The 24,960-nt window shown below is 54.4% G+C and overlaps 3 long non-coding RNA genes across 14 annotated transcripts; 1 reads left to right on the top strand and 2 right to left on the bottom strand.

Annotated features, from left to right (window-relative positions):
* Positions 1 to 8,083: 8,083 nt before the first annotated feature.
* On the bottom strand, positions 8,084 to 18,387 carry LOC123572444 (uncharacterized). Of its 12 annotated transcripts, XR_012431874.1 has the most exons (6): positions 16,648 to 18,387; positions 16,208 to 16,552; positions 15,707 to 16,106; positions 15,212 to 15,358; positions 9,253 to 14,798; positions 8,084 to 8,952 (listed from the first exon to the last, which is right to left on the bottom strand). It is a non-coding gene; the product is annotated as an uncharacterized lncRNA (long non-coding RNA). The 12 variants fall into 12 exon arrangements; XR_012431877.1 differs by having other exon boundaries at positions 9,253 to 16,065; positions 16,402 to 16,536; XR_010585300.1 differs by having other exon boundaries at positions 9,253 to 16,536.
* A 2,619-nt stretch (positions 18,388 to 21,006) lies between these two features.
* On the bottom strand, positions 21,007 to 21,372 carry LOC135969984 (uncharacterized). The gene is made up of 2 exons (XR_010585305.2): positions 21,257 to 21,372; positions 21,007 to 21,100 (listed from the first exon to the last, which is right to left on the bottom strand). It is a non-coding gene; the product is annotated as an uncharacterized lncRNA (long non-coding RNA).
* Positions 21,053 to 24,708, top strand: LOC141409781 (uncharacterized). Its single transcript, XR_012431881.1, has 2 exons — positions 21,053 to 21,538; positions 22,115 to 24,708. It is a non-coding gene; the product is annotated as an uncharacterized lncRNA (long non-coding RNA).
* Positions 24,709 to 24,960: the final 252 nt, after the last annotated feature.

The following is a 24,960-nucleotide window of genomic DNA, read 5'->3' on the forward strand; positions in this document are numbered from 1 at the left end:
CCAATAATGTTCCTTCCCACCCAAGCGTGCAGTGCAAGAGCACGCATGGAATTTAACCGTCACGTCTCCAATCTCCTCGAACCCAGAACACTGGCCTGACCTCTCCTGTCCCTTTGGACCTTGGTGGTCTTTCCAGCGCCCCTTATTGGCTATCTAAGGGGATGCCGGTGGGCCGAGCAGAGATGTGGTTTGTGGAGTCCTAGCCCCCGCAGCTCAGGGTGGGGTCCAGAGGGTGGGTTTGGGTGAATGACCACACCTTCATAACAGGCACCCTCTCCAAACTGCATGACTCTCGCTTGTCTCGCCTTGTGGCCTTGGCTATAATTTCCAGTACGGCATTGAACAGAAGTGGCCTGGCAGAAAGCCTCACCCCATTCACAGACTGAGAGGGACGCCGTTAGGGAGGCCCACCCTAGTGGCCACATTTTCACTCAATTACCTCTGTAAAGATCCCGTTCTCCAGATACAGTCACCTTCTGAGTCGCTGGGGTTAGGATGTGAGTTTTGGCAGTAGGGAGTGGGGCAAGTTCAGGACAGAGCAGGAATTCTCCCCTCTTCCTCTGCTTTCTGAATGAGTTCGTGTAAGGTTGGCATTCCCACATCACATCGGAGTTTAGCTGGAGGTTCCTCATACGTGGCCCATATCATACGGAGAAAGTTCCACTTTGTTCTCAGCCTGTCTCGAGTTCTTTTCTGTGATAATGGGTGTTGCTTTTTTGTTGAATGATTTCTCTGCGTTTGTTGAGATGACCGTGTTTTCTGCTCCTGTGGTGAATGACATTGATTGATGCTCAATGGTAAACGGCTCTTGCATTCCTGGCGGAAGCACGTTTGGTCTTGGTGTATCATTTACTTCCCTTGCTGGCCGTGATTGCTAACATCTGGTTGAGTATTTTGTGTCTGTGTTGATGCGGGGGACACTCCCCAATCGTGTTTTATCGTAATGTCTTTCTCAGGTGTCCTCTCAGGCTTACATCTGCCTGGTACCAGGCGCTGGGGATTTTATTAGTTTCCTTGGGCTGCTCCAAGAATGTGCAGAACAGGTGGCTGGAACGACAGACACTTCCTTCTCACAGTCCCGGAGCCTGGGGTCCGAGATCGAGGTGGGGCAGGGCTGGTGCCTGGGGTCTCTCCTTGGCTTGCAGATGCCATCTTCTCCCTGTGTCCTCACAGGGCCGCCCCTCTGTGTGTGTCCGTGCCCTCATCTGCTCTTCTTATGAGGACCCCGGCAGACTGGGCCAGGGCAACCTTAATGACCACATTTTAACTTAATTACCTCTGTAAAGATCCCCTCTCCAAATACAGTTACCTTCTGAGATGCTGGGGTTAGGATATGAATTTTGGCAGCAGGGAGAGGGGCAAATTCAGGCCATGGCAGAAGTTCTTCCTTCTGCTTTCTGAATGAGTTTGTGAAAGATCGGCGTTGTTTCTCCCCTACGTATTTGATACAACTCACCATAAAACCATCAGGGCCTGCAGTTTTCTTTGCAGAAGGGGTTTGATAATGAATTCAGTTATTAAAAGTAGACATAAGGCTACCCAGATTGTCTATTTCATTTCATGCTGATTTTGGTAAGTTGTGTTTTTCAGAAATTTGTGTCACCCGTGTTGTTAAATTTATTGACATCAAGTTGTTCATAATGTTTTATTATCATCCTGTATTGTCTTGAGGATCTATATTGATATTCTTTCAGTCTAGATATTGGCAATTTGTGTCTTCTTTCTCTTTTTTAAATCAATCTTGCTTGAGAGTTAACAATTTTAACAATTAAAAACATCCATTTTGGGTTTGTTGGTCTTTTTATCTGTTTTGTATTTCAATAATTTCTGCTACTACTTTCATTATTTATTTTCTACTTTGTGGGTTTAATTTGCTTATCTCTTTTGTGCTTCTTATATTGAAACCATATTATTGATGTTAAGCCTTTTTTTGTTTCTAAGCATTTAAAGCTATACATTTCCCTCTAAGCACCCTTTGCCTGCATTTCCACAAATTCTCACATTCTGTATTTTCATGATCATTCAATTCAAAATATTTTCTTCGAGATTTCTTCTTTAAATTTTTTTTTGTGACTGAGTCTTGCTACATCGCTCAGGCTGATAGACTCCCGGGTTCAAACAATCCTCCCACCTCAGCCTCCCGTGTAGCTAGGAGTATGGGACTGAGCCACCTTGCCTGGCCTGCGATTTCTTCTTTGACCCACATGTCATTTAGATGTGTGTTGTTTAGTGTACAAATAGCTGAGACTTTAAAAAATATAAAAAGTATGTATAGGAGACACTGCAGCCCCTCATGCCAAACCCAGGGCAAAATGTCCCAGCTTCTCGCAACGACTCTGCGAAGAAGCGACTATTATGATTCCTAGTTTTCAGGTGAGAAAACTGAAGCTCAGAATCATTAAATTACCTTTTCAAGGTCAAACAGGTTGAATATGGTCCAGCCAGGTCTTGAGCCCTGCTCTGCTGGACTTTAAAGTTGATGCTACTGACTACCTGTGAGTTGTGTGCACCTGTGTGCCTGTGCCTGTGTGTCTGTGTGTCTGTGCCTGTGTGTCTGTGTGTCTGTGCCTGTGTGTCTGTGTGCCTGTGCCTGTGTGCCTGTATCTGTGTGCATGTGTCAATGTGTCTGTGCCTGTGTGCCTGTGTCTGTGTGCCTGTGTCTGTGTGTATTTGTCTGTGTGTCTGTGCCTGTGTGCCTGTGCCTGTGTGCCTGTATCTGTGTGCATGTGTCTGTGTGTCTGTGTGCCTGTGCCTGTGTGCCTGTGTCTGTGTCTGTGTGCCTGTGTCTGTGTGTATGTGTCTGTGTGTCTGTGCCTGTGTGTCAATGTGCCTATGCCTGTGTGCCTGTATCTGTGTGTATGTGTCAATGTGTCTGTGCCTGTGTGCCTGTACCTCTGTGCCTGTGCCTGTGTGCCTCTGTCTGTGTGTATGTGCCTGTGTGCACAGTTTGCTAGGTCTGTCATAATAAGCTACCACACACTGGCAGCTTAAACAACAGACATTTTTTATCTCACAGCAGGCTGGTTCCTCCTGAGGCTGTGAGGGAGAGGCTGCTCCAGGCACCCCCCCCAGCTTCTGGGCGTCCCACAGCCATCGTGGCTCCTCAGCTTGCAGATGCATCCCACGGCTGTCTTCACACGGTGTCCAGACCTCCCCCTTTAAAAGATACACAAACACACCCTAATTACCTCATTTACACTTGATTAGCTGCAGACTCTATCTCCAGATCAGTTCATTCACAGATCCTGGGTGTTAGGACTCCAACATATGAATTTGGGAAAGACAGAATTCAACCTATAACGGCATGTGTATGTATATGCTTGCCTGCACATGTGTGTGCACATACGTTCATATACCAGCGTGTGTGTGTTTGTGTGTAAACTGTGTGACTCTGCATAAAATCCTACCCTGAGGTTGACAGGTAGTGAAACCGGGGCACCATGCAGGTCCAGGACCTGCCGGGATGATAGGAGGCTGGGCAGTTGCCTCTCCTGCACCCTCCCAGCTGACTCACCCTGTTCTGTGAGGTCAGGCTGCCCTGGCCGAGGGCACAGGAATGGGCAGTAGGTTACCGAGCCGAGGGTCTGCACAGGTCCTTCAGCCATCTGTGGAGGGGCCCCACAGGCGAGCGGGGAACAAGGGCTGTGTGTGCCTGGATGGAGGTAACTGCTGGGTGGAGGGCTGACTGTGAGCACCAAGGAGAAAGCCTTGAAGCCAGAGCCAGAGGAGGCTGAGGAGGGGCTGGCGGGGTGAGCGCAGAGTCACTGCGGGAGCCCTCGGGACTCAGTGCCTGGGTCCTTGGGAGGGACAGAGAGCAGGACAGTGTGGCCTGGGCGCCGGGTCCAGGCAACTGTCCAGTCTCTGGGGGCCAGGCCGAGGAGCTGGACTTCTTCTCCCACGAGATCCCTCGTGTGGTGTGGATTTCTGGCTTCTTTTTCTTTTTCTTTCTCAGACAGAGTTTTGCTCTTGTTGCCCAGGTTGGAATGCAATAGCACGATCTCGGCTCACGCAACCTCTGCCTCCCAGGTTCAAGTGATTCTCCTGCCTCAGCCTCCTGAGAAGCTGGGATTTCAGGCATGCGACACCACGCCCAGCTAATTTTGTATTTTTAGCAGAGACAGGGTTTCACCATGTTGGCCAGGCTGGTCTCGAACTCCTGATCTCAAGTGATCCGCCCACCTCGGCCTCCCAAAGGGCTGGGATTACAGGCGTGAGCACCTGGCCATCCTGGTTTCTCAAGTCTGGCAGATCCTCCCCAGATGCCTAGGCCCCCACAGTTCCCCTCATGCTGGGGTCCAAGCTGGAGGCAGCGTGGCTTCTGTGTGGGCCGCTGGCTGCAGGGCTGACCAATGGCCAGGGCTGCCCTGGATCTGCCAGCAGTGGCAGCCGGCGGGAAGTGGGTCCCAGGTGCGGGCTACTGGAAAGAGGAGGTTGAGCCACAGCCAAGCTGCTCAGATTTTCCAGGGTTGGACCCCTGGGTCATCTATGTGGGAGGAAGGAAGTGGTCCTGGGAGGGGCAGAGGGGCCCTCTGGCCCCCACAGGAAGGGTGGGCCCTGCATCCTCAGCCCATGCCCCTCTTTCCTAGAAGCTGTGGGCCCAGGTCAACCCCAGGGGCCTGTGAGGGCTGGTGCAGAGCTGAGGATGAACACATCCCCACAGCAGGCCCCACTTGGACCCCGGAGCCAGAGGGGAAATTTAGGGACGCTTCCCTGTTCCACTGCCAGTGCCCAGGCCATGCTGTCAGTGGACAAGTGGACAGGCAAGTGGGCAGGCAGCAAAGCCAGGCCTCTGCTGACCTCAAACCCAAGGTGTCCAGGAGGCCCTCAGCGGGAGTGGAACACCTGTACAGCATGAGGTTCTAGTACCACATGTGCCAGGGCGGCGGCGTCTTTAACCACCACTCAGAGAAGTTGTTTGCTGAGTTTCTTTTGTTTTGTAGCAGCATGACCTTTCCTCCTTGTGGGAAGAGCTGGTGCAGAACCTCCCTGGTCCGTGCTCTCCGTCAGTCTTGCCCTGTTTCGGGGGTCCATCCGGCTGCCACCACGTCCTGGTCCCCGAGGAGCCCCACGTACGCAGAGGCCCTTCCCCTCATCCTGGGATCCGGCCGCCACCAGGTCCTGGTCCCCACTGAGCCCCAGGTGTGCGGAGGCCCTTCCCCCATCCTGGGTCTCGTCATTGCAGGGCAAACTCTGAGGCTCCCCAGCCTCCTGGTCCTACCGCCCTCCCTGGCAGGTTCTTGTCGACTCAAGCCCAGTGAATGAGGCAGCTGGAGGATGGAGTTGCGGTCAGCGCTGACACCGAGGTGGCCCTAGGGGGCTGCGCTGCCCACCTCAGCTTTGCCTCCAGCATCAGCTGCTCGGCTTGCCCCTCACCCTGGGGTCCTCTGTAAATGCCGAGCACTGCAGCCCGTGGAGGGGGCTTTCTCCTGGCCCCAGTCCATCTCCTGATCACCACACTCCTCTCACAACGGCTTCTGGCTTCTGAGGTTTTCATTTTCACACCTGGCTTCTGTGGCAGGTATATATGTAAATGCAGGTCTATGTGCAGATATGTGTACATACGAATTGTGTGTGTACATAGCTATGGTATATGTGAGTGCATGCACTGCGTGTGTGTGTGTGTATGTGTGTGACATGAACCCGTGCACATGTATGTGGTATATGTGGTACATGTGCACACATATGCAACACATGTGTATATGTGGCAGTGTGTGTGATGCATGTGGGTATATACATGTATATGGTGTGTGTGGGAATGCATTGCACATGTATTGGTCTATGTGTGATATGTATACATGTGTGTGTTGTGCTGTGTGGTGCAAGTCTATGTGCACATACATGTGGTGTGGCATGTGGTGCATGTCTGTATGCATGTGTGTGGTGTGATATATGTGTGTGTGCACATGTGTGTGATGTATGTGGTTCATGTCTGTAGGTATGTGTGCTGTGTGATGCAGCTCTCTGTGCACAAACATGTGGTGTGGCATGTGGTGCATGTTTATATGCATTGTACAGTGTGATACATGTTTGTGTGCACATGTGTGTGATGTGTGTGGCTCATGTCTGTAGGCACGTGTGCTGTGTGATGCAGCTTTCTGTGCACAAACATGTGGTGCAGCATGTGGTGCATGTCTGTATGCATATGTGTGGTGTGGCATATGGTGCATGTTTATATGCATTGTGCAGTGTGATACACGTTTGTGTGCACATGTGTGTAATGTGTATGGTGCATGTGTCTATAAGCACATGTGCTGTGTGATGCCAGTCTCTGTGCACATGTATAGCATGTGAGGGTGTGCACCTATGGTCCTGGTGTGGTGTGTACACACGTGAATGCTTGTGCACACGTACATGTGTGGCCTACAGGCATGTGTGAATGCTTGTGCACACGTACACGTGTGGCCTATGGGCGTGTGTGAATGCTTGTGCATGTGTACACGTGTGGCCTATGGGCGTGTGTGAATGCTTGTGCATGTGTACACGTGTGGCCTATGGGCGTGTGTGAATGCTTGTGCACACATACACGTGTGGCCTACGGGCATGTGTGAATGCTTGTGCATGTGTACACGTGTGGCCTATGGGCGTGTGTGAATGCTTGTGCATGTGTACACGTGTGGCCTATGGGCGTCTGTGAATGCTTGTGCATGTGTACATGTGTGGCCTATGGGCGTGTGTGAATGCTTGTGCATGTGTACATGTGCCTCTTTAAATTCAGGAGCTGCTCACTCGAATGACGTGGGAATGAGCAGAGGCAGGAACTCTGGGGTGTCCCTGAAGGCAGTAAATTCTTCCAGATCTGGAACAGAGCTGCCGGCGAGCGAGCCCAGCCCCGCTTCCTCCTTCCTCCGGGGCGATAATGTTCCCATGAGGCTCATTAGAGAAGATGGATGAATCCTGGCAGCTTGAAGGCTTCCAGAGTCACGAGCGTGCACACGCACACACACGCACGGCCCCGCCAGTCTCGTTACCAGCAGTTACGTAAAGCACGCTTCCTGGGAACAGCTCGCCTCATTAGTCCACCGGGGTGATTAGGCTGCAGAAAGAAGCTCTTTCCCAGAGTGGGGCACGCCGTGCCCAGTCGGTGCAGCGCAAACCTCACTCCGTTTCCAAAGGCTGGAAGTACTTTTCCGGCCCTGAGGGAATTCCCATGGATTTTTTGTTTGTTTGTTTTGTTTTTAGAGAGAGTCTTGCTCTGTCAACCAGGCTGGGATGTGGTGGCACGATCACATCTAACTGCAGCCTCGAACTCCTGGCCTTAAACAATCCTCCTGCCTCAGCCTCCCGAGTAGCTGGGACCTCAGGCACGTGCCACCACCCTCAGCTAATTGCTTTTTGCATTTTTTGTAGAGATGGAGTATCACTATCTTGCCTGGGCTGGTCTCAAACTCAGGGGCTCAAGCAATCCTCCCACCTCGGCCTCCTAAAGTGCTGGGATTGCAGGTGTGAGGCTTCGGCTGAATTCCCATGGATTTTATGTCAGTTGGTGCTGAGGACTTTGAGGCGGATGCCAATGGTGATCCCTGGAATGTGGTGACCACCCACCTTGGGGATAATGACCCCAGATCCCCTCCCCCAGCCCTAATTAGGGCAGAAGCACCAAGGATTCTGCCTGGGAAATGGCTGGGAATACTCCTCCTCCGCAGCCCCTGAGGCTGGCGTACAGTGTGGGCATGGGGGTTGTGGGGGCCCAGGCAGGGTCTGACTCTGGCTTTCTGGGGACCCGGGCAGTCTGTCTCCCAGAGACTGGTGGTCTCGGCTGCCAGACCCCTGGTTACTGTGGAATTGGGGTCCAGCAACCCTGGATAGAAGCACCAGGCAAATGCTGCCGGCCAGCAGTGCTACCACTGGTTCCTCACATCCACGGCATGACCCTCATCTTACAGATGAGGACTTTGAGGTCCAGCAAGGTCACTAACTTGCCCAGGGTGGTACAGCAGGAAAGGGAGAGAAGAGATTGGGAGTGAGGCAGCCTGGCCCCAGACACAGGCCCCAGACACAGGCCCCAGACACAGGCCCTCACTCACTGCTCTGCCCTGCCCTGGCCTAAGTGTTCACAGGAAGCTGATGATGGGAAGGCCTGGTGTCCTGACGATGCCCTGGGTCCAACTCCTTGGCTCCCAGGAGAACCCAGAGGAGGGCCAGGCCCTCCTACTCCAGGTCCTGGGATCCTGGCAGACAGGATGCTGGGACCCCTCCAGCCTGCGCTGCTGCAGAGGGGTGCCCCACGGAGAGGGTTTGCAGACCGCCTTGGAGCCCCTGGCCTCAGCCCTTGAAGCCTGAGACTCCCAGCACCCTGACCTGTGACCTTCAGTAACGATGATGCATCGGCTGGAATCAGACAGACCACCCAGTGACCCGGTCAATAAGGAGATTTCCTTTTACTTCCTTTGTTTAATGTCCTTCTTTTATCCACTCTTACATAATTCTATAACTTTTTATTAGGAAAATGAATCCATGAATGCATCACCAAGCTTCAGTGACAGCCAGGCTCCCTCTAGCCTCATAAATCCTCCCGTGGGGTATTTGAAATCAAATGAAGATGTCCTTCCACTGCGTCCATAAACACTGTGGTATGTGCCCCCAGCAGATAAAATTTCTCCTTTTTAGAAAACATAGTCGCAATGTAATCATCACAATTGAGTCCTAAATATTCAGCCTGTTCACATTTCCCTGACTGAAAACAGCTGTGGTCATGTGTTTTCCTTGCTGCGCTGGCCGAGGTGTGTCTTCCGGCCCCGCGCCCTCTGTCCTCTCGCTTTCTGGGCATCTGCGTGTGGATCCCGGGCTGTTCGTCCCGTGGGATGCCCACTCTTGGGCTGCTGCTGCTTCTGCCTGGCTGGGTTTGACGAGCTCCTCCATCCTTGCATTTCTTCCAGCCTCGGGTTTGCCAGGCAGTGCCGGCTCCTGCCCTCAACACACTGTGGGGGCACAGGGTGTCCTGGTGCCTCTCATCTGGGGATGGTCAGCCTGGTCACAAAGGCCCCCAGAGGAGGGCTGGGTACTCCTGCCCCTGGTCCTGGGATCCCTGGAGGGCAGGATGCTGGCACCCCCTCCAGCCTGAGCTGCTGCAGAGGGTGGCCCCGCAGGGGGAGTTTTTGTACCGCCTTAGAGCTCAGTGCAGTGGGAGGCTGCCTCAGCTCAGGCCCTAACCGTGGTCTCAAGCCAGCTCTCTCCTTCTAGGGACTCGGTTTCCCCATGTTACCCTACTCCCCTGACCCTGAAAGCTCAGCCCCTCTCATGGTGGTGGCTCACCTCTGGCGTTTCATGAAGGTTTGCAAAACGGCGATCTTCGGATCCCATTGCTCCTTCTGCGTTTACTCGCTGGAGATCCTCTGGAAAGAGCTTTCTCCCGTGAGCTGCTCGGCTGGGTGAGAAAGTTCCTGCAGGAAAGCCGGGACCCATGCTTGCTTCTTCCCCCTATTTGCCAGTTCTCAGCATCACGGCTTGGTGCCCTAACAGCATCCGAGAAGGACAGGAGGTTTCGAAAGTGGTTTGATAAATTCACGGAGTTTTAACCATTTGATGTTTTCTGCCATCACTACCATTAGTCTGTTCAATGTCTGTAGCGCTCCGGCTGGCGCTGGGAGCCCTTCTGCACCCGCTCTGCACCCCCAAATGAAACCCCATCTGGACAGGGACCCTGTCTTGCTCACCCACGGATCCTGGGCACAGTAGGGAAGACACTACCCTGTGATTTCTTCCAGACGTGTTTGTTTCAGCCTCCGTATTTGCATCTGCAGACTGCACGTGGGAAAACGTGGGGCCCCAGCTTCCTGCATTCTGTACGGATCTGCAACTGCGCTGGCACCTTTAGTAAAGATGTCCCCCGTTTCCTTGATCTGTAATCCTGAATCTGTTGTGAACCAAGCGTCCCGTGTGTGTGTCTGTTTCTGGACCCTACAATCCACTTCACTGACCACGGTATGTCCTGGTCCAGACTCCTGTAGCTTTGTAGTGGGCATTGGCACCTGTGGTCTGAGTCCCTCGCTTTGGTCGTCTTCAAGGTCATCTTGCTATTCTTACCCTGTCCATTCCCATGTAAACTTTAGCTTGGTAACCCCTCTGCAACCCCCAACACACACACTCACACACATCGGCCTGGATTTTAATGGGGATTACATGAAATTTATACATCAATTTTTGTGTTTGTTAACTTGTTTTTAATCCATAAACATATCATATCCCTTCCTTTATTTAAATCTTCTTTTTTTTTCTTTTTTTTTCTGTCACTCAGGCTGGAGTGCTGTGGTGAGATCTCCACTCACTGTAACCTCTGCCTCCCAGGTTCAAGTGATTCTCCTGCCTCAGCCTCCCAAGTATCTGGGATTGCAGGCACACACCTCCAAGCCTGGCTAATTTTTGTATTTTTAGTAGAGATGGGGTTTCACCATGTGGGCCAGGCTATCACAAACTGCTGATCTCAGGTTATCTGCCCACCTAGGACTCCTAAAGTGTTGGGATTACAGGCGTGAGCCCCCAAGCCTGGCCTACTTAAATCTTCTTTAATCTACCTTAGTAAATGTTCTGTTGTTTTTGGAATATTTTTCTAGAACAATTACTAGGTAGTTGATGCGTTTTGATACTACTAAAATGGTATCATTTTAAAATTCTCATTTTCTAATTATTTGTTGCTGGTCTATATAAAGACAACTAATTTTTGTATATTTAGCTTGTATCCAGTGTTGTTGCTAAATTTACTTATTAAAAATAACAGCTTTATTAAAATATAATTCACATACCATACAGTTCACCTATGTAAAGTGTAGAGTTCAATGCTTGTTAGTATATTCACAGAGTTGCACAACCGTCATTGCAATCAATTTTAGAACATTTTTATCATCCTCCCTCACAAAAAGTACAACAAACAAAAACCTGTACCAACACTAAGTTCATTTTTCATCCTAACACTCACCTAGAGATTATTTTGGATTTTCTACAAACACAATGCGGTTCCTGCTGTGCTTGTGTTGGGAAATCTGCCGGAACCTACAGGAGGGAAATTTTAATGAAAGCACGCGCCTGCTGGAAGACGAACTGGGCTTTTGAAAAGAAGGAGCTGAGTCTGTGCTGACATGAACAAGGTACAGAGAGATCTAAATGCACGGTATAGTGCGTGTTTATGTTGTCCACAACGGCTAATTAAAATGTTCATTCTAACCTTAGACGTGGATTGAGAATTAGGCAGATGTATACAGAATTGAATTAGGAGACTCGGGCTACCAGGAATTTTGAGTGATTCCAGTACAAGCTCCTGAGGGTCTCATCGGTAAAGGCATTTCTGAATGCATCCTCTTCCCCTCCCCAAAGAAGAAGATTAAATGTGCCAGGTCTGTAGGGAAGGTCAGCAGGTGTGCTTGTGACCAAGCCTCCATCCCCTCACCTGTACCGCTGGCAGGCCGGGCCCCCAGGCAAACCCTAGCGTCTGACTGGATCAACTGAGCAGAACAACCCTGGATTAATTAGGCTTCTGCCCCGAGCTGGGGGGAGCCAGCCACAGAGACCCTGGGCAGGAAAGCTGGGCCAAGCACGAGCCTCCTTCTGTGGGGGGCACAGCGGTGGCTGCCGGAGTCATTCCCAGGGGTCGGAGGCATCCACCCCAGGCTGTCTCCAGGTGATTTGAGCAATGAAGAGAAAAAATTCTTTCTGTGTCAAAATATGTTTCTGTGTTAGCCTAAGGTAAACTGAGAGAAAGAATCCCTGTTTAAGAGAATTTCTGCATAAGTAAGGTTCACAAGTCAGAGTGAATTTCTGCATAAGTAAGGTTCACAAATCAGAGCTTGTGATTCTCTGGGGGAAAATGTCGTAACAATGTAGGAAACTTTATTTAGACAAGTTTGCTCATTCTATAACTTTGGTACACGTACTACTATAAAATGTCAAGTTTTAACACCGAAAATTAAATTTCCGAGGGTAGCCAGGTGAACAATTCCCTCTGAGGAGAGGGAAGATCCACACTTGATGATTTATTTTCCACCTTTCTCTCCTTTTCCCTGTCCTGGGACTTCCAGAAACCACGGGAGGTGGGGCCAGAAGAGAACAAGGATCTGAAAAATGCTCTCACTCTAACTCCCATGTGGCATGCGTGAGCCAATCTTAGCTTTGGTTTGCACTTTCTGAAAGCAAGGAATTATGTCGAAACCTTAGTTTGAGAGATGATGGATTTCTGGGTGAAAATGAGCAAACGGCTGGATGGATGGATGGATGGATGGATGGATGGATGGATGGATAGATAGATGGATGGATGGATAGATGGGTGGATGGTTGGGTGGGTGGGTGGGTGGATGGATGGATGGATGGATGGATGGATGGATAGATGGGTGGATGGTTGGGTGGATGGATGGATGGGTGGGTGGATGGATGGGTGGGTGGATGGATGGGTGGGTGGATGGATGGGTGGATGGATAGCTGGATGTGTGGGTGGGTGGGTGGATGGATGGATGGATGGGCGATTGGGTGGGTGGGTGAATGGATGGATGGATGGATGGATGGATGGATGGATGGATGGATGGACGGATGGATGGATGACTGGATAGATGGATGGATAGATGGGTGGATGGCTGGGTGGATGGATGGCTGGGTGGATAGATGGATGGATGGGTGGACGAATGGATGGATATGGATGGATGGACAGGTGGGTGGATGGATGGATGGATGGATGGATGAATGGACAGATGGGTGGGTGGGTGGATGGTTAGATGGATGGACGGATGGATGGATAGATGGATGGATAGATGGATTGGTGGGTGGATGGTTGGGTGGGTGGATGGATGGATGGATGGATGGATGGATGGATGGATGGGTGGATGGGTGGATGGATGGATGGATGGATGTGTGCAGAGGAAACAGGCAATGTCATTGGTCTCCATGTGAATTCCAGCCAGCAAGACTACAATGCGCCTATGAGACCAAACTGTATTTTGTTTCCATTTTGAGGATAAGCTTACACTTAGAAGAAAAATCACAGCTTCTGAGCTACTGGTCTGCAAATTGGCAACAGCACGAAGCAGATAAGGGAATACGCTTGCTATGGACCTGTGCCCAGACATGAAGCAGATAAGAGAATACGCTTGCTATGGACATGTGCCCAGACAAAGAACAGTGGCTAGTTGTTCAAACATTTCCTTCCAAGGCTAATATTTTCCGAAGGAAAAATATAACAAAGGTGATTACTGCCACATTTACATCTCTGCAAGGCCCCGTTTTATTTTTAACCTGATAAAAGGGACCGGAACTAGTGGATCCATGTCATGACGCACTTGTCAAAACCCACAAAATGTTTGACACAAGGAGTGAGCTCTAATGTGAGCTGTGTGTTCGCGTGACTGATAATTGTACCAAACGCAGCACAGGAAGCAGGGTGTCAGTCCCAGAGGAGCCGAGGCACTGGGGGCTCCCTGGACCTGACACTCAGTTTTTCTGTAAACCTAAAAATGCTCTAAGTAACAAAGTCCACTAATTAAAATGTTTAAAAAGGAGCCAAACCATGCTCCTTCTTTAATACATCTTATATGCTTTTCCCAATGATAATATGAATCATTTTAAATGTCCGATCTGGAGATTTTCGTATCGTTTTTGAAAGACTGGGCATTTTGGAAATCCCCTTTTGGGTCATGTTATTACCTGATACAGTTCATTAAACATTTTGTGAATGACTCTGACACACACGATGGCTCCCTTGTTTTCATTCATAAATGGGATTTTATAGAAGCACTGATTATGTCATCATATTATAAAGGCCTACAAAATTGCTCCTGAACCTGAATTGCAGGGTGAAATTTAAAGGCAAGCATCTCTAATAATATCAATGTGGAAAGTTACTGTATTTTGATCTTATTCCATTACGGTTTCTGACATTCTCAAATGGCCTTTGCACTTTGTAGGAATAGGGCATTAAGAAATAAATACCTGGCCGTGTGCGGTGGCTCACCCCTGTAATCCCAGCACTGTGGGAGGCCAAAGTGGGTGGATCATGATGTCAGAAGATCGAGACCATCCTGGCTAACACGGTGAAACCCCATCTCTACTAAAAATACAAAAAATTAGCCGGGCGTGGTGGCGGGTGCCTGTGGTCCCAGCTACTCGGGAGGCTGAGGCAGGAGAATGGCATGAACCCGGGAGGCGGAGCTTGCAGCGAGCCGAGATCGCGCTACTGCACTCCAGCCTGGCGACACAGTGAGACTCCGTTTCAAATAAATAAATACCTGAGTGTCCTTTTAAAATTAGAATTCAATACCAAATTGTGGGTTATTTTAAAAATATGCTAAAGACTGACTATTCTGAAGATAAAGACACCTTTTTTTCTCTTCTCAGAGAACTGTATTGCTTTAAAACCATGCTCCCAGGAATGACCACCTGCAAGCTTGCACTCTGACTCCCATCCCAAGACATCCGGGCCAGTATGAGCAGAGAGGTTCCCAGCACCGTCACAAGACCCCGTGATATCATTTTAGACTCATTTGTGGCTGTTGACAACACCACACACATGAAATTATGCTCACTGGAATCGAAATGTTCAGCTAAACAAAGAATGGCATTGGTCATGAAATTATTAACAGGAGGGATGACATTCCAGAGTGGGCCATTCAAGAATTTGAATTCAAATCATTCTCATGTAAGATGTTGGAGCTAGATTTACACCTATGCATGTGCACCCACCAGGTCAAAGTCTCACTTCTGTCCAGTCCCTGCCACACCCACCCCAGAGTCGTCAAAGGGACAGGCTGGTGGGGACTTGGGTGCAGACAGGAGGTAGTGCCAGTTCAAGGTGTCCCCATGGTCAAGTTGTGGCTACCTGAACACTGAAAGAAAAAAAAAATCATAGTTACTTAAAATAAACTTATTACCTAAAAACTGCAAACCCCCAGTGGTACACGAAGACAACTTCCTTTTTCTTGTCTAATGAATAGTACTAAACAGAGGCCAACTGATTCATACAAATGCTACTCGCTTGAGCTGGGTTTTGATTATGTTTTCTTTTTTTTTCTTTTTTTTTTTTTTGAGATGGAGTTTTGTTCTTGTTGCCCAGGCTGGAGTGCAATGGCCCAATTTCGGCTCACTGCAACCTCTGCCTCCTGGGTTCAAGTGATTCTCCTGCCTCAGCCTCCCAAGTAGCTGGGATTACAGGCACCTGTCACCACATTCAGCTATTTTTTGTATTTTTAGTACAGACGGGATTTCGCCATGTTGGCTAAGCTGGTCTTGAACTCCTGACCTTGGGTGATCCACCTGCCTCGGCCTCCTGAAGTGCTGGGATTCCAGGCATGAGCCTCTGCGCCCAGCCTGTCTTTGCTCTTAAAAGGTGCAGAAATATGCATTCGTTTTCTGGGGCTGCTGCAACACTGTTCCACAAACCTGATGGCTAAGAACAGAGGTTGTCTCACAGATCTGGAGCCAGAAGTCCCAGATCAAGGTGTGGGTGGAGCCACACCCCCTCCACAGGTCCAGGGAGGGGTCACAGGTCTGGGGAGGGAGCCCTGGCCCAGGGAGGGGGGCACAGGTCCAAGGAGAGGTCACAGGTCTGGGGAGGGAGCCCTGGCCCAGGGAGGGGGGCACAGGTCCAGGGAGGGGGCACAGGCCTGGGGAGGGGCACAGGCCCAGGTAGCACAAGCAGCTGAAGGCCCAGTGGGACCCTGACCCCTGATGGCCAAAAATACGAGGGTGACAGGCAGGCACCATGGCCCAGAAGGGCCCCCAGCCCCGTCTTTACCTGCAGGCCAAGCTTCCCCCCACCAGCCACCCCCACGGGCCTCTCAGCTGGCGTGGGACACAGAACAGCATGTTGACAAAAACCAACACAAAGGCGGCAAAGCTGCCGGCCACGTCTCAGTGACTGTGAACGGATTCCGGGGTAACGGTGAGATGTGTCCACGCTGAAGGAGCTGGGGGATGGGAGTGGAGCACTGGAGGCCCCGTCTCTGCTGGGCAGGACACGGGGGAGTGGAGAGCAGGAGGCCCCGTCTCTGCTGGGCAGGACACGGGGGAGCACAGACCCCATCGTGAGCACAGACAGAGGAGAGCTCGGACTCCTCACTCCAGGGAAGGCACGTGGCTGCCCCCACACTGCACCTGCAAGACTCGACCACACCAGGAAGACCAGAATCATTTACCTAGAAAGAAAGAAAGGCTCACATTCAATCAACCAGACACATCATCTGAAAATTTGGGGAAAAATACTAAAAGGAACCCAAAGATAGATAAAGAACAGCACCAGTGAAGACAGCAGGAGGCGGGGACTTGGTCAGTGAAGGCCCGACTCTGAGGCCAGTGCAGTGTGGGGTGAGGCTGCCCAGAAACTCCTGGGAGCCCCCACAGGCAGACACCGAGGGAGGGAACCGTTCCCAGCCACGGCTTTCTTGGCACGACATAAACCAAGAAGCCTTTGAAGCCTGCAAGACCCAGGACCTTCTCCAGTCAAAGGCCGCTGACATCTGCTCCGTCCGTGGAGGAACCAGACCCACAGGTCACAGAAACCACAGCCAAACATTTGAAATGATGAAACTCTTCCCCACCAGTTCATTATGTCTCCAGGGCAGGGCCCTAGAAGTAGAATTCCCTGGTTGAAAAGACGACATCTTTAAAAACTGTCACGTAAGAACAACCCTGTCCTTCCCATGCCCGCCAGCGCCGGGAGCCGCCTGCCTCACTCACTCATCCCCACACCGAAGGCTCCAGAGTAGTTCCAGGCGCTGGGGATCCATCGCAGCAAAGCAGTGGGGAAATCCCTGCCGTGCGAACACACATTCCAGTAAGAGACGAGGAGACAGGCTGCTGGGTGCTGGTTAGGAAAGTGAAGGGGGTTGTCAGAGGGGCCTTGCTGAGAAGACCCCGAGAAAAGACTGGAGGAGGCCAGGAGCGAGGGAGGCCTGCGTGGCCCGGGGAACAGCATCGCAGGCAGAGGGAATGGCGAGGCAAAGGCGAGTCAGGTGTGTGCCCGGTGTTCCAGGATGGAGAGTCCATGTAGCCAGAGGGTGGGGAGGGAGGAGAGGACCTCAGGGCGGGACGTGGGTGAGTTGGGAGCCACCTTGGCGGGTCTGCCAGATCCTAACAGGGTTACCAGTCTTCTGGCTCAAAAGCCAGCCGTCGGCCAGAGAGCAAGCTTTGGGGGCTGCAAGAGGGGTGACATTGGTGTCTCCGCCCAGCTCAGGTGGGACAGGCCGGCCTGGCTGACCCTGGGGTTTCTCGTCTGTCTGAGCATCGTCCCCACCACCTTACACGTCGGATGCACGTGTGGACAGTGATGACTGGTGGGCCTTTGTGGGGTCTGGGCTCTGCACAGGGGCTTGGTGGTGAGGGAAGATGCGGGGACGGAAGGGAACCTGCTGTTGGTGAGAACGCGCCCAGGACACCTGATAGTCTCTCATCTCAGTCCTGCTGAGCCGCCCCTCCTGGCTGCTCCCACACACCGCAGGGCCCTGGACTCATGTGGACAGGAAGACGGCAGCACCCGCCACGGAGGGGAATGGCCCAAGTCTGTCAATGCTCTTCAGGTAGCAGCTTGTTGACTGGGTCATGGCTGACCCAGTAAAGCAGTGGCAGAAGCCAGCGGTTGAGGGCACGTCTCAGGTTTACCTGCACTTGCTGGGAACTGGTTTTTGTTCCTCCAGGGGCCCCGCGGGGTGGTTTCCAGTCTCTGAATCACCTAGGACTCCAGACGGCCTCCTCTTACACCATGGGCGGACGCTAAGGGGGTTGTTGGAGGCTTGAGAGATGCAAAGAAGGGAGCCTGCTGGATCCAGAATCCCCACTGTGTCTCCTCCTCGGTGTCCAGAGGATCAGCTGTGTACGTACACAGACACACATATGCACAGACACACGGACGCACGGACACAGTGACAGACACGCAAGCACACAGACACATAGACACACACACAGATGCACCAACACACAGATACACACTGACACACACACACAGTGACACACACACAGATGCACAGACACACAGACAGACACATAAATGCACCAACACATAGACACACACACACAGTGACAGACACACACAGACACAGATGCACTGACACACAGATACAGACAGACTCACAGACACGGACACACTGACACAGATGCACAGACACACACAAATACCACACATGGGCACACACATGGTCCTGAAATTTAGGGAATTCTAAGAAAGATTTTTAAATGTTTAGTTTATTATTTTATTATTTTCAAATAGAGTTTTGTTCATGTAAAATCTAAAAGTGGCTTTAGGGCGATTTGGGTTTTATAAATAATCCTCACTGTAAATAGTTTCAGGACAACATGAGAGGAGGCAGCAGCCCCTGCCCCGGCCCTCCCCCTGCCCGCTCTCAGCCCCTGCCCCGGCCCTCCCCCTGCCCGCTCTCAGCCCCTGCCCCGGCCCTCCCCCTGCCCGCTCTCAGCCCCTGCCCCGGCCCTCCCCCTGCCCGCTCTCAGCCCCTGCCCCGGCCCTCCCTCTGGCCCCTCTCAGCCCCTGCCCCGGCCCTCCCTCTGCCCGCTCTCAGCCCCTGCCCCGGCCCTCCCCCTGCCCGCTCTCAGCCCCTGCCCCTGCCCCCTGCTCTTCCCCCTGCCTGCTCTCCGGATAGTCGGCCCCCGAGGGTGGGTGCCTGGCCTGCCAGTGATTCCTCCTTCACTTAGGTTCCTCCCGATGTCCTGCGGGGGCCACCCCCCACCTGACCTGCCGCATGCGTCCCCTCCCTCACTGCCCACTCTTGGCTAAATCCACAGGCACTGCTTGTCACGGCTGGGCCCTGTACACACAGCATTCCCCTAATCATCCGGCCCAACTCAGCCCTCTGGAGGCTCAAGCTCCTCCTCCCAGGACACGACCCCCACCCTCTGCCGCACTCCACAGCGTGTGAGAGGGCCAGACCCATTCCCCACGTCTCCCCATGGGGCAACCCCTTGGTGGGCTGTGGGCCTCCCAGCCTGGGTGGTCCTGGCCCTGCCCTTAGCCAGCCTGGCCTCCCTGGGCCACCCTGTGCTGAGCGGCCGCCCCCACCAAGGCTGAAGCTGCCCCCGGGCTGACCTTCTTCTGCCTTCGGAGCAGGTTCCCGCTGGCTCACCGGGTATGGCCCGTGGGGACAGTGGGAACCGGGGATCTCAGCATTCCTTCCAAAGATGCACAGCCCAGACTAGAATGAGGTGCTCATCTCCAGGGCAAAATTAAAGCAGAGAGCAGGAGGGTTCCAAAAACTCACTCATCAGAAAAGTGATATTTTAATGCAATACTTTTCAAAATCAAGAGTAATGCAAAAAATATCCATGACAAAAAAAACAAAATAAAAAAGGACATTCTTCTTTTCAAAAGAAGTCTTGTTTCTTTCCAGTTCATTTTCCAGAAGTCTGAGGTGGTTCGGGGCCGCCGTGGGTCCCTTCCCATCCTCTGCCCCTATGTGGGGCTGTGCTGTGGATGGAAGCTTCTCGCCAAAGCCTGGCAGCTCCACCCTGAAGGCCCCTCAGGTTCCTGGAGCGGCTCCACCTCCCCTCCCCTTTCCCACAACCCCTCCCTACCCATCTTGAGACCCTCCACCCTAGCAGAGGCCCCACCTCGGAGTTCCTGACCTGATGGGAGTCCACCCCCTCCCCCACCTCAGCCAGGGCCCCCCTGCCCCCAGTTTCACCCAGAGACCGCACTCTGCCCCGTGAGGGTCCTTCCACCTGGGGCTGAGAAGGAGGACACCAGGCAGTGTTTGAGGAGCCCCCTTCTGTGGAGACCTTCCGGTGGTTATGTTGGGTGAAAAGAAGGAAAACGGCTGTGAAGAAGCCAGTCGGCTATCCAGTGCCAAGCCCTGTGCCGAGCCCTGACTGCCCTGCACTCTTGAGGCCCTGGGCCCTGACCACCCTCCACCCTGAGGCCCTGGGCTCTGACCACCCTCCACCCTGAGGCCCTGAGCCCTGACCACCCTCCACCCTGAGGCCCTGGGCCGTGACCACCCTCCACCCTGAGGCCCTGATCACCCTCCACCCTGAGGCCCTGACCACTCTCCACCCTGAGGCCCTGGGCCCTGACCACCCTCCACCCTGAGGCCCTGACCACCCTCCACCCTGAGGCCCTGGGCCCTGACCACCCTCCACCCTGAGGCCCTGGGCTCTGACCACTCTCCACCCTGAGGCCCTGAGCCCTAACTGCCCCCACCCTTAACTGCCCTCCACCCTGAGGCCCTGGGCCCTGATCACTCACCCTGAGGCCCTGAGCCCTGACCACCCTCTACCCTGAGGCCCTGAACGTTGACCATCCTCCACCCTGAGGCCCTGAACGTTGACCACCCTCCACCCTGAGGCCCTGAACGTTGACCACCCTCCACCCTGAGGCCCTGAGCCCTGACCATCCTTCACCCTGAGGCCCTGAGCCCTGACCATCCTTCACCCTGAGGCCCTGAGCCCTGACCATCCTTCACCCTGAGGCCCTGAGCCCTGACCATCCTCCACCCTGAGGTCCTGAGCCCTGACCATCCTTCACCCTGAGGCCCTGAACGTTGACCATCCTCCACCCTGAGGCCCTGAGCCCTGACCATCCTTCACCCTGAGGCCCTGAACGTTGACCACCCTCCACCCTGAGGCCCTGAGCCCTGACCATCCTTCACCCTGAGGCCCTGAACGTTGACCATCCTCCACCCTGAGGTCCTGAGCCCTGACCATCTTTAACCCTGAGGCCCTGGACCCTGACACCCCTCCATCCTGAGGCCCTGAGCCCTGACCCCCCTCCACCCTGAGGCCCTGGTCCCCAGCCTGGCTGGGCCCCAGAGCAGTGAGCAGGGCAGCAGGGCGGAGTGAGCAGGTCCCCTCAGGTGACCATCAGGTGATGCCTGGTCCTGGGCACCCTGCACCCACTGTGCTTGGCCAGTGGCCCCTCCACTCAGCGCTCCCAGGGGCCTGGGCTGACCCCGGCTGCCCTAACCGTGTTCGTGTATGGCACCTGAGGGCTCAGGCCAGGCAAGTGTCTACCAAGGGCAGCAAATACTGGGGCACCTGGCCCGAGGCCACAGGGACAAGCAGCCTCCCACAGAGCCTGGCATGTGGGGGTTTGAATGCTCTCATCTCCCTGTTTAATGATTTCCTCAGCAAACACATCCTCAGAATTGCTCAAGGCTGAGGTCACTGTTCAGCTCGGCTTCCCAGGAGCCTGTGAAGACATTTGAAAAAGGGTCCACTGAAAACAGCACGGGCTGGGCTGCCAGCAACTTGGTAGGTGGGAGGGCAACTTCCAAAAAGCCCTCCAGTCAGAAAACAAAATGGCAAAAGACGTCTCCTCTGGGGGCCTGGTCCATGACAGATGCACCTTTGAAATCCTGGGCCAGGTGTCTGTCCATCTGGGGCCAGACGAGCGCTGAATTCTCCAAGAGAAGGTGGGGTTCGGACGCTGCACCCGTCCCTGGCGGAATTCCAGGTGGAGCTGGGAAAGGCATTGCTCCCACCCACAAGAAAAAAGCCACAACAACTACATGTCAACAGCGCGTGACCAGTCCAGGAGCCCGGAACCAATCTGGAAGAGGCAGGTTCCTCTGCGGGTGGGACCCTGGGCAGGTGCCAGGCCAGGACACCGTGTCAGCTGGTGAGAAATGTGAGCTGGGGATGGTCAGCAGACTGCGGCCTGGGGTGGTTGCTGGGCGGGGTGGAGATAGGGAATCCCCCCAGGCTCTTCCCACAGTACTGGCTGAGGGGTGGCACCCTCCGGGACCACGGAGCCCAGGGAGGCCTGGGGTACCGGGATGTGGGTACATGTGCTGTGAGCAGTGCACCTGGAGGAAGGGCTGGAGAACTCTGAGCAACCTGAGCCCAGGCCCACGGCGGAGGATGTCCCTCTGGGCTCTGCAGTGGGCAAGACCAGGAGAGCTGGGAGGGACAGGTCTCTCTCCAGCCCCTTGGGAAGTGAAGCCCCAGGGCCAGGCAGAGATAAGCACAGGTGTGTCTGGAGCAGCCTGAGGGTGGCCGTGGCCACAGCAGACATCAAGCCAGGGGACTCCAGCGGGGCTGGGCTCAGGCCCATGGTAAAGGCAGGCAGAGGGTGGGGGCTGTTATGGGCTGAGTGGTGTCCCCCCGGTCCATGCATCAAAGCCCTAATGGCCAGGACCCCAAAAGGTGACTGTATTTGGAGACAGCTTTTAAAGAGGTGATTAAAGTAAAATTCATTCCTTAGGGCAGGCCCTGATCCAGCCTGTCTGGGGTCCTTCTAAGGGGAAGGGAGGACACAGACACACGGAGAGACCACCCTGCGAGGACCCAGGGAAGAGACACCGCCCACAAGCCAAGGAGAGGCCTTGGGAGGAACCAGGCCTGCCACACCGGGACCTGGGACGTCCAGCCTCCAGGACAGAGAGAAATAACGGTCTGCTGTGGAAGCTGCCGCAGAAAACTTAAAAGCTTGAACAGGCTGCTCTGCTGCCGACATGAGAGACGTTTCCCTGCGAGGCTGGGCAACTCCTCCACTGCTGGTGGACGGAAAATGGGGTGGCCTCCACGTGCCTGGTTTATCCCGGAGAGGGGAGGACCTGGGTACGCGCAAGCATGCAGCCTGTGTGGCAGCGTCCAGCGCGGAAATGTCAGGAGCGTGACGGCTGGAAAGGACCCGGGGTGCCGCCCTGGTAATGGGGTGACAGACAGGAGCATCTGAGGCAGGAGGCGGGGCTCAGATACTGGACCACATGGAGGACCGGCTAACACAGGGCGGGGCACAGGCAGCTTTCCATGAGACACGCCCTCCAGTGTGCCATGTCAGTTAACGGTTGCCATGGCAATACCTGGGTGCTACTGCCCCTTTCCATGGCAACCATCCCACCACCCAAGAGTTACTCCTCCTTCCCTAGAAGGAGCACCCACCCCACGCAAGGACTGTGCCAGGGCGGGGTCCAAGAGGCGTGGGGCTGTCTGTGGCCTTGACGGCCTCGTGGGCACAGTGCAGACTTGGACATGGGTGGCAGGGCCGGGCGCTCGGAGCTGAGAACGGGTCCAGGAGATGCTGACATCAGCTAAGCTCCTGCTGTGAGACCCCTGACCCCCACCCTCTCTGATGGCCTCACCCTCAGGGACAGCCTGCAAGTTCAGCGACGATGTCTCCATTTCACAGATGAAAAGGCTGAGGCTTGGTGCCAAGGGCTTCCCACACATCTGGGAGTGAGCGCTGTCCTCAGACCAAGCCACTCTGGGTCCCTGGGAACTCGCTCCATCCTGTGGGTCAAGAGTTTCCCTGTGAGTCCCCCGCCCAGATCCCCTTAGAGCCAGACTCAAACAGCAGCTTGGCACCAACACCTCCCCTGACTGCACAAAGAGAACGGCCGCTGTCCCAGAACCCACCCACCTCAATGCCCTGCACTGCTGCACACCCAGCCCTGCAGGCGGCAGCCCCAGGCACAGCAGACACCTCCTCACACACCTCCAGGTCCCCAGCATGGCGCAGCCTCCAAGCACCTGACCACTGTGCCAGCTTCCGGTCCGCCTGGCCCAGGCCCACTCCCCTGGACTCACACCCCAGGCCCACTCCCCTGGACTCACACCCCAGGCCCACTCCCCTGGACTCACACCCCAGGCCCACTCCCCTGGACTCACACCCCAGGCCCACTCCCCTGGACTCACACCCCAGGCCCACTCCCCTGGACTCACACCCCAGGCCCACTCCCCTGGACTCACACCCCAGGCCTCCCGTCTGCAGGCCCAGATCCTTCCACAGCCCTCCCAGCTAAGGACACACCCCAGGCCTCGCAGGGTCTACTGGTCTCCACCCGCACCCACAAAGGTCTCTGCATCTCTGCCCGGCAGCCTCCTTCCCGCAGCTCCACCTCCGCCTCGGGACACTTGCCCAGTGTCCCCTCTGTCCCTCCACTCTCCCCTGGGTCTCCACACCCCCAGTGTCACCTCAACACCCCCTCGCTGACCTGCCGTCCAGCCACATCCTCACCATCAGCACCGCCCTTACGCCACTGTGTGGGTCTCTCCCTTGGGTCTCTGCCCCGGCCGCCCCCAGGGCCTCTTCCTTGAGAGCAGGGCAGGTTCTGTGTGTTTCTTCCCCATGGTCTATCCCCAGCACCAAGCGCAGCACCTGCCACACAGCAGGTGCTTCCCAAATAGAGTGGGGCGGGATTTACACCGTTTGACTCCTCAGGCCACCTCTTTCCATTGCACACAGAAGGGGAGGAGTCGTTGTCACCCAGGCAGTCAGGGGAGGCTTCCTGGAAGAGGTGATCGGGGAACTGGGCTTTGAAGGATGAGGATGCCCACACCTCACCAGGCAGCAAAGCCCGGAGGTAGCAATGCAGCCTGCGAGCTGTGCCAGGGTGAATGCCGGTGGAACGTTAGAGTCAGCTCCAGCCAGGGTGGGGCAGGAGGGAGAGAGGAGAAAAGGAGGAGGAGGTATCAGGAAGGGCCAGCGGGGGCCTCCACACCCAGCCACAGAGTGTGGGGCTGTCCCGTGAACATTGGGCATTGTCAGGGTGACTAAGAGATGACCAGCGCGGTGGTATCGGGGAAGCCCAAGGCCAGGACGTAGGGGGACCCGGGGCCCCGAACACACAGCTGCAGCACGTCTGGGGCAGATCGATGGGACCGTATGGGCCGGGGCAGACACCAGGCGCCGGGTCAGGCAGTGACCTCTGACAGTGCGTCCCCACGGCTCATGCGCTCATGGTTCAGTGCTTTGAGGGACGTTGGGTGATGCTGTGGGGGCAGGAGCAGGGAATTGGACCCGAGTCCCACCCGGGCGTGTGGCGAGCCTCCTGCGTGCATTATTCCGGAAGCTTCCCCAAGGTGTCCGTACATGTTTTTCTCTGGAAATTCTCATCCTCTGCACCTCAGCGGCTGACTGGGGCCCATGCTGCAGCCTGGGGAGGTGCAACCCCCAAGGACCCCCAAGGACGAGCCAGCCAGACGGTCCCGAGGGCCACAGCTGGAGGAGGGTCTTCTGGGCTTGGGCTGGGGACAAAGCCCCTCTGTGCCTTCCTGGCCGAGGCCCCATGGAGGACAGAGCTCCTTTCAAGGCCGCCCTGATCCTCC

The sequence above is a fragment of the Macaca fascicularis genome, chromosome 3 (genome assembly GCF_037993035.2).
Source record: "Macaca fascicularis isolate 582-1 chromosome 3, T2T-MFA8v1.1".
Lineage (NCBI taxonomy): Eukaryota > Metazoa > Chordata > Mammalia > Primates > Cercopithecidae > Macaca > Macaca fascicularis.